This window comes from Arachis stenosperma, chromosome 6 (assembly GCF_014773155.1).
Source record: "Arachis stenosperma cultivar V10309 chromosome 6, arast.V10309.gnm1.PFL2, whole genome shotgun sequence".
NCBI lineage: Eukaryota > Viridiplantae > Streptophyta > Magnoliopsida > Fabales > Fabaceae > Arachis > Arachis stenosperma.
Genome location: NC_080382.1, coordinates 109639459 through 109648721, shown reverse-complemented (window position 1 = coordinate 109648721; position 9263 = coordinate 109639459). Strand labels below are relative to the sequence as shown.

General features: G+C 38.8%; 1 non-coding gene across 1 annotated transcript; it reads left to right on the top strand.

Annotated features, from left to right (window-relative positions):
* Positions 1-5238: 5238 nt before the first annotated feature.
* Positions 5239-5346, top strand: LOC130937108 (small nucleolar RNA R71). Its single transcript, XR_009068341.1, has one exon. It is a non-coding gene; the product is annotated as a small nucleolar RNA R71 (small nucleolar RNA).
* Positions 5347-9263: the final 3917 nt, after the last annotated feature.

The window sequence follows — 9263 nt, the reverse complement described above, 5'->3', positions numbered from 1 at the left end:
TTTCCAACGCCGTTGAGAGCGCGCCAATTGGGCTTCTGTAGCTCCAGAAAATCCACTTCGAGTGCAGGGAGGTCAGAATCCAACAGCATCTGCAGTCCTTTTGAGTCTCTGGATCAGATTTTTGCTCAGATCCCTCAATTTCAGCCAGAAAATACCTGAAATCACAGAAAAACACACAAACTCATAGTAAAGTCCAGAAAAGTGAATTTTAACTAAAAACTAATAAAAATATACTAAAAACTAACTAGATCATACTAAAAACATACTAAAAACAATGCCAAAAAGCATACAAATTATCCGCTCATCACACAACACTTTGATGAATGTGATGATCCGTGACACTCATCATCATTCTCACCTATGAACGCGCGTGACTGACAACCACTTCCGTTCTACCTTAGGCCGGGCGCATATCTCTTAGATTCCCCAACAGAATCTTCGTGGTATAAGCTAGATAGATGGCGGCATTCATGGGGATTCGGAAAGTCTAACCTTGTCTGTGGTATTCCGAGTAGGATCCTGGGAATCCGGAAAGTCTAACCTTGTCTGTGGTATTCCGAGTAGGATTCCGGTATTGAATGACTGTGACGGGCTTCAAACTCCCGATTGCTGGGCGTGATGACAAACGCAAAAGGATCAATGGATCCTATTCCAACATGATCGAGAACCAACAGCTGATTAGCCGTGCTGTGACAGAGCATTTGGACCATTTTCACTGAGAGGATGGGATGTAGCTATCAACAAGGGTGAAGCCTGCAGACGATTAGCCGTGCAGTGATAGCGCATAGGACCATTTTCTCGAGAGGATTAAAAGTAGCCATTGATGATGGTGATGCCCTACATACAGCTTGCCATGGAAAGGAGTAAGAAGAGTTGGATGAAAGTAGTAAGAAAGTAGAGATTCGAAAGGATTCTAGCATCTCCACACACCTATCTGAAATTCCCACTATTGATTTACATAAGTATTTCTATCCCTTTTTATTTTCTATTTATTATTAATTATTCGAAAATCCATAAACCAATTTTAATCTGCCTAACTGAGATTTACAAGGTGACCATAGCTTGCTTCATACCAACAATCTCTGTGGGATCGACCCTTACTCACGTAAGGTATTACATGGATGACCCAGTACACTTGCTGGTTAAGTTGAACGGAGTTGTGAAAAGAAAGTGCTGAGTTAGTTTTTAGGCACATGCCAAAGAGCCATTATTGTTGATCACAATTTCGTCCACCATGGCCGTACAGATAGGCGACGCGAACGCGTCATTCACACGGACGCGTCGCATCTGCGAAAATCAGCGTGGCAGATTTCGCAAACAGCGAATCTTGGGCTATTTCCGGCCCAGTTTCAAGCCCAGAAAATATAGATTAAAGGCTGCAAAGTGAAAGAATGAAGGAGACACTTCAGATTAGACTCATAATTCACAATTTTAGTTTTAGATGTAGTTTTTAGAGAGAGAGGTTCTCTCCTCTCTCTTAGGATTTAGGATTAGGATTTCTATTAGGATTAGGATTATTTCTTCGTACCAGATTCAATAATTTATGTTTTTCTTCTTCTTTTATTTACTCTGATATTTTTATTTGTGTTTAATTGATGTTGCCTAATTGGCTGATGATATTGTCCATGTTAAAATTGACATTTTTATTTAATATAATTTGAGGTATTTCAGACTTATATGTTATGGATGCTTTGGTTCTATCCAAATTATTTTCATTCAAGTAGATTTTATTCCCTTTTGGCTTTGGTTGATTAATTGGTAACTCTTGAGTTATCAAACTCATTGTTGACTGAAAATTGGAATTCTTCAAGAATTAATTCGAGATCCAATAACTCTAACTTTTCCCAAGGAAAGACTAGGACTTGAGGATTCGAATTAATTCATTCACTTAACTTACCTTCATAGTTAGAGGTTAACAAAGTGGGAGAAAAATCCAATTCTCATCACAATTGATAAGGATAACTAGGATAGGACTTCCAGTTCTCATATCTTGCCAAGAGTTTATTTTATAGTTATTTAATTATTTTAATTGTCATTTGAATTACTTGTCATACTTCCTCCTTATTTCCAAAACCCCCAATTTTACCTTTTTCATAGCCAATAATAAGAACATACCTCCCTGCAATTCCTTGAGAAGACGACCCGAGGTTTAAATACTTCGGTTATCAATTTATTTAGGGGTTTGTTACTTGTGACAACCAAAACGTTTGCACGAAGGGATTTCTGTTGGTTTAGAATCTATATCTACAATGCGACTATTTTTATAAAATTCTTTACTAGCAAAAATCCTAACGTCATTTGGCTTCCTCAATCTTCATTTTTTTCATCATTGCTAGAGACATTAGACTTATGCTGGCTCCTAGATCACATAAAGCCTTTTCCACAGTGATTTCCCCAATGATACAAGGGATTTGGAAACTCCAGGATCCTTCAATTTCTGGGACAATTTGTGTTGGATGATGGTGCAGCATTCTTCCGTGAGTACTACAGTCTCATTGTTCTTCCAGCTTCTCTTTTTGGTCATCAATTTCTTCAAGAACTTGGTATAGAGTGGCATTTGCTCTATTGCTTCAGCAAAAGGTATGTTTATTTGTAGTTTCTTGAAGATTTCCAAGAATCTTGAGAATTGGTTGTCCTCTCCCCTCTTCTTTAATTGCAATTGCTGGGGGTATGGAGCTTTTGAGAGGCATGGTTTGAGCGCTTCTCCTTCTTGATGTGACTTGGGGTTGAGGTTTGAGCTTCCTCATGTCCCTTATTTTCTTCATCTAATTTCTTCTCTGGTGGTTTCTTGTGGGTCTCCTTCAATTCCTTCCCACTTCTGAGGGTGATGGCTTGACATTCATCCTTTGGTATTGAGTTAATATTGCTACAATTTTTGTGTCCAGGGGCTTGCTTGAATAAGAATTCAATCTGTGTTTCCAATTTCTTGATGGCAGCATTTTGATTCTGCATGTTGGATTGCACTTCTTCCCGAAAAGCTTTACTATCTTGAATTTCCTTGCATAGATTTTCGAGTAGAGCCTCAATCTTTGAGAGCCTATCCTCGGTTATTGATGATGGGTTGAGATTAGGTGGTTGAGAAGGGTGGTTGGATGGATGTTGGTAGGATCTCTGTGAGGTGTGTTGATGAGTTGAATTGTTGTTGGAATTGAGGTTGTGGCGTCTCTGATCTTGTCTTTGGTCTTGTTGGTTTCCCCACCCAAAGTTGGGGTGATTTCTCCATCCAGAGTTGTAAGTTTTGGAGTATGGATCATGGACTTGTCTAGGTGAGTTTCCAACATAGTTGGCTTGCTCCCAGTCACCTTCTTCTCCTATGTTCGCTCCTTCTTGAGCTGGACGATGAAGTGATGGCTGTTGCAACTTGGTTTTCCTCCACCTTCTTGGTAAGATCTGCTAGCTGCTTGGTGATCATCTTATTTTGAGCTAACAATGCATCCATGTGGTTTAGCTCCATTACTCCTCTGGTGTTACTGCTTTCGGAGGCATAGAAGTAGTCATTCTCAGCAACTGTTTCAATGACATCTATGGCTTCTTCAATGGTTTTCTTCTTGTTTAGAGAGTGATGAGCGGATAATTTGTACGCTTTTTGGCATTGTTTTTAGTATGTTTTTAGTATGATCTAGTTAGTTTTTAGTATATTTTTATTAGTTTTTAGTTAAAATTCACTTTTCTGGACTTTACTATGAGTTTGTGTGTTTTTCTATGATTTCAGGTATTTTCTGGCTGAAATTGAGGGACCTGAGCAAAAATCTGATTCAGAGACTGAAAAGGACTGCAGATGCTGTTGGATTCTGACCTCCCTGCATTCGAAGTGGATTTTCTGGAGCTACAAAAGCCCAATTGGCGTGCTCTCAACGGCGTTGGAAAGTAGACATCCTGGGCTTTCCAGCAATATATGATAGTCCATACTTTGCCCAAGATTTGATGGCCCAAACTGGCGTTCAAAGTCACCCTCAGGAATTCCAGCGTTAAACGCCGGAACTGGCACCAAAATGGGAGTTAAACGCCCAAACTGGCACTAAAGCTGGCGTTTAACTCCAAGAAGAGTCTCTACACGAAAAATGCTTCATTGCTCAGCCCAAGCACACACCAAGTGGGCCCGGAAGTGGATTTTTATGTCATTTACTCATCTTTGTAACCCTTAGGCTACTAGTTTCCTATAAGTAGGACCTTTTACTATTGTATTTTCATAATCTTCTGATCTTTGGAATCTTTTGTTCTTTAGATCTTTTGATCACTTTGGGAGGCTGGCCTCACGGCCATGCCTAGACCTTGTTCTTATGTATTTTCAACGGTGGAGTTTCTACACACCATAGATTAAGGTGTGGAGCTCTGCTGTACCTCGAGTATTAATGCAATTACTATTGTTCTTCTATTCAATTCCGCTTGTTTTTCGTCCAAGATATTCATTTGCACCCAAGAACATGATGAATGTGATGATTATGTGACACTCATCATCATTCTCACTTATGAACAAGTGTCTGACAACCACTCTGTTCTACAAGCAAACAAGGCTCTAATGATTATCTCTTGGGTTCTTTAACCGGAATCTTCGTGGTATAGACAAGAACTGATGGCGGCATTCAAGAGAATCCGGAAGGTCTAACCTTGTCTGTGGTATTCTGAGTAGGATTCAATGATTGAATGACTGTGACGTGCTTCAAACTCCTGAAGGCGGGGCGTTAGTGACAGACGCAAAAGAATCAATGGATTCTATTCCGGCCTGATCGAGAACCGACAGATGGATAGCCGTGCCGTGACAGGATGCGTTGAACATTTCCACTGAGAGGATGGGAGGTAGCCACTGACAACGGTGAAACCCTTGCATAAGCTTGCCATGGAAAGGAGTAAGAAGGATTGGATGAAGACAGTAGGAAAGCAGAGAGACGGAAGGGAAGGCATCTTCATACGCTTATCTGAAGTTCCTACCAATGAATTACATAAGTACCTCTATCTTTATCTTTATGTTTTATTCTTTCATCACCATACCCATTTGAGTCTGCCTGACTAAGATTTACAAGGTGACCATAGCTTGCTTCATACCAACAATCTTCGTGGGATCGACCCTTACTCACGTAAGGTATTACTTGGACGACCCAGTGCACTTGCTGGTTAGTTGTGCGAAGTTGTAGTGATCACAATTTCGCCCACCAGAGAGCCTCTTGATGAATGATCCACAGCCTTTTTTGACTCATAGGAAAGACCTTCATAGAAAATGTGAAGTTGAACCCATTCATTAAACATATCTGGTGGGCATCTTCTTGTTAAGTCTTTGAACCTCTCCCATGCTTCATAGAAAGTCTCACCATCTTGTTGCCTGAAAGTTTGCACCTCAGCTCTCAGCCTGTTGATTCTTTGAGGAGGGTAAAATTTTGCCAAAAATTTGTTCACCACATATTCCCAATTTGTTAAGCTTTCCTTTAGGAAGGATTCAAGCCATTTGGATGCCTTGTCCTTGAGTAAAAAAGGGAACAAGAGCAGCCTATAGACATCCGGATGGACTCCATTAGACTTCACAGTGTCACAAATTCTCAGGAAGGTGGTTAGATGTTGATTGGGGTCTTCTTGAGCACTTCCTCCAAATGAACAATTGTTCTGAACAAGGGTGATGAGCTGGGGTTTTAGTTCGAAATTATTGGCATGTATGGTGGGCTTTTGAATGCTACTTCCACAGTTTCCTGGATTATGATTGATATAGGATCCTAGAACTCTCCTTTCATGCCCAGCACGGTTTGCATGGCCTTCTCTAGCATGGTTGTGAGCTTCTTCTTCATGATTGTTCTCCAAATTCTCTTCCATATTGGATTCAAAGTACTCTTCCTCTTCCTCAGCACCAATAATTCTTTTCCCTCTTGCTTCCCTTCTTAGTCTCCAAAGGGTCCTTTCAGGTTCTGAATCAAAGGATGTTGAAACTCCTTCTCTTCTCCCTGTCATACAACAGACAGATTGCACAATAGGAGATAAAATGAAGAAACTATTCTTGTTAGAGTAATTGTTAGTGTGAGTGATGAAAATTATCAAACAGTTAGTGGGTTAGTGAGCAGAATTGTAATCAACAAAGAAAGAAAGAATGAAAAACAAAGAGGGTGCAGGGGATGAGGAAGAAATTAAAACGAACTAAATGAAATTGACTGAATCAAATAAGCAAGTAACGAAACAGAAAAAAATGCTCAATCTAGTGATCTTCAAACTTAATCATTGTTGATTCAAAATCAATCCCCGACAACGGCGCCATAAACTTGATGCATGAAAACTTGTCTCTCAACAAATTTCCCTTCAGCAAGTATACCAAATTGTCGTCAAGTAAAACTCACAATAGAGTGAGGTCGAATCCCACAAGGATTGATTGGTCAAGCAACTTTAGTTAGAAGAATATGCTAGTTGAGCTAAACAGAATTTAGATTGAGAACTTGCAGAAATTTAAATGATTGGAAAGTAAATAACAGAAATTAAAGTGCAGAATCTTAAATAGAGATTTGGGGTAATGAGCATGAAAATAAATGGCATAAAGTAAAGAGAATGGGTAAGATCAGAAATGGGGTAATCATTGGGTTCAGGAGATGTTGCATTCTCCGGATAAAGTTCATTCTCATCCCTTCCTCAATCAATGCATTCATTGATCTCCTTGGCAATCTTAAGTGATTGGATCCCAATTCCTTGGCAATACAATCTCTCTAAGCTTGAACAATTGCCCAATTCCTTGATTTAATTGCTCATGGGAAGAGATGAAGTGTGGTCACTGATTATACCACATGTATTTCCAAATCAAAGTGTTGGGAGGATTACATGTCACTATATCCGCCCAAACCCCAATTTGGTCTAACATGAGAAAGCATTTCTAGCATGATCTCATCATCCCTTTTCCAAGGCTCAAAGGAGATCCAATTATGGAGAGTTTCTTTTCCAAGACAACTAACCAATTGAATTAAGATCGAAAGCTTTCTAGTAAGATCAAGAGAAAAGAAAGAAGAAGAAGAATGAAAACTATAATTGATCCATCAAATTACAATAGAGCTCCCTAACCCAATGAAAGGGGTTTAGTTGTTCATAGCTCTAGAAATGAAAAATGGCAGAAAAGAAGAATCCATGCCAGAAGTGCAGAAAAGTAAATATACAAAGAGTAGTTCCCAAAAGTGCCAAGCTTCTCTATAGTTCAAAACTCCTCCTATATATACTACTCCTCTTGATCTTCTAGTGAGTTCTTCAAGTCTTGGATGTGGGCTCTGGATCTTGAGTTGAAGCAGTTCTCATCTTTAATGGGCCCAGCTTGCAGAGAAATTTGGATTAGGCTTGGGCATTTAGTGAGATTAACATTGAGTGCTATTGTGGGTTCAAGAACGTTAGTGGCATTCACTTTTTCCACTAACGTTCCACCCTCATGTACCCATGTTAACTCCAATGTTAGTGGTCTTAACGCGACCACTAACGTTGCCTTCTCAATTTTTGGCCAACGTTATTGGGACTCACTTTTCCCAATAACGTTGGCTTATGTCCCTTCGCGAATGTTATTGGGAATCACTTTTTCCATTAACGTTGCTTGGTTCCTTTTGTTTCTACGTTAGAGTTCACGTTAGTGTAGCTAACGTGACTCTTAACGTGGGTATGTCTCACCTTCGAGAGCGTTAGTGACACTCACCTTTGTCACTAACGCTCCAAATGCCCAAATTTTCTACGTTAGATCTCACGTTAACTATGTTAACGTGGCTCTTAACGTAGTAGTGATGCCATCTTCCATCGTTAGTGACAAAAGTGAGTGTCACTAACGTTGGTTCTTTGATCTCAACTCCACGTTAACTTTTCACGTTAATGGTCTTAACGTGAAAGTTAACGTAGGCAATGCTAGTTGGTCCAACGTTAGTGACAAAAGTGAGTGTCACTAACGTTGGCTTTTGTTTTCCTCTTCCACGTTAGAGTTCACGTTAACTAAGTTAACGTGACTCTTAACGTGAATCATTGCCAAATTTCTCAACGTTAGTGGTGTTCACTTTTACCACTAACATTGGAGAAAAACGTTATTGGTATTCACGTTTTCTTTTAACGTTGGAGTTCTCTTTTTCTTCTACGTTAACTATCACGTTAACTTAGTTAACGTGGCAAGTAACATGAGCTATGGATGGCTTCGCAGGCGTTATTGGTGATCAGTTTTCTCATTAACATTGCAAGCTTTTTACCATTCCACGTTAGTGTTCACGTTAACTAGGTTAACGTGAATACTAACGTGGTTCTTCCTTGCTTCCTTTGCCCTAAAATCAAGCAATTAAAGTGCGTCAAAGCTCTAGCCAAAGTCATGAGATTATGCATCATCAATTTATCATGCAATTCTAGCAAAATTCTCATGAAATCATGCAAAGTTCACAATAGTTGCTTGAATCAAGGTGTGAGTGTATTTTCATCCAAAACTTGCCTTATTCACTAAGAAAATTCATGAAACTACCCTAAAATAGTAAAGAAAAGGTCAGTGAAACTGGCCTAGATGCCCTGGCATCAATGACCCAAAAAGAAAAACAAAAAAATAAACTTAGTTCTGGACTCTGCAAATTGGTGTCGCTGGAAAACATCATATGTTGAACATCAATGAATGCTTCTCTTGCCTTGCTATGGCTTTTAAATATGAGATAAGTTGAAAGCATTGAAAATGTGAAATTATTGATAAAAGATGTTTGAGTATTTGACAGCTTCTTTATGCCCTTCTTTCATTCCCAATAGATATTTTCTTGAGGATGAGGGTGTTATTTTAGTGTCTATTAGCACTTGTTTAGGTTTACTGTCACAATAGATTGAATGATGAATTGATAGTATTTTCAGATTTATGCTGGTTCCTTCTTTGCCATTCCCCTTGTCCGATGGTTTTTTATTAGGAAGAGGAATGCTGACATTGAAAAGAGAAATAAAATTAGGAAGCAGTGTTCAAAAGTACTCGAATTACCTGACCCTTCACTGAGATAAAAGGTATGGTTATTCATTTTGCTCCCATGTAGTTTTAGGAAGGTATGTTAATTAATTTAATTTGAAGACCAACATGGGTATTTTTATCAAGCCTAGTAGTATATTTATCATTGCATAGAATCGGTAAAAAATACACAAGCAAGCAATAATGAAAGCATACAAGAATTGATCTTGCCTGATTATAAATTAGAAAAAATATTAGAATTTCTAATAGAGGGAAGATAATAGAATTAACATTATACGTACACAATTTGTTATTAATTATTGGAAAGGAAAGGTAAAAGGAAGAAATTTGAAGTACAATTTAATTAGTTAGA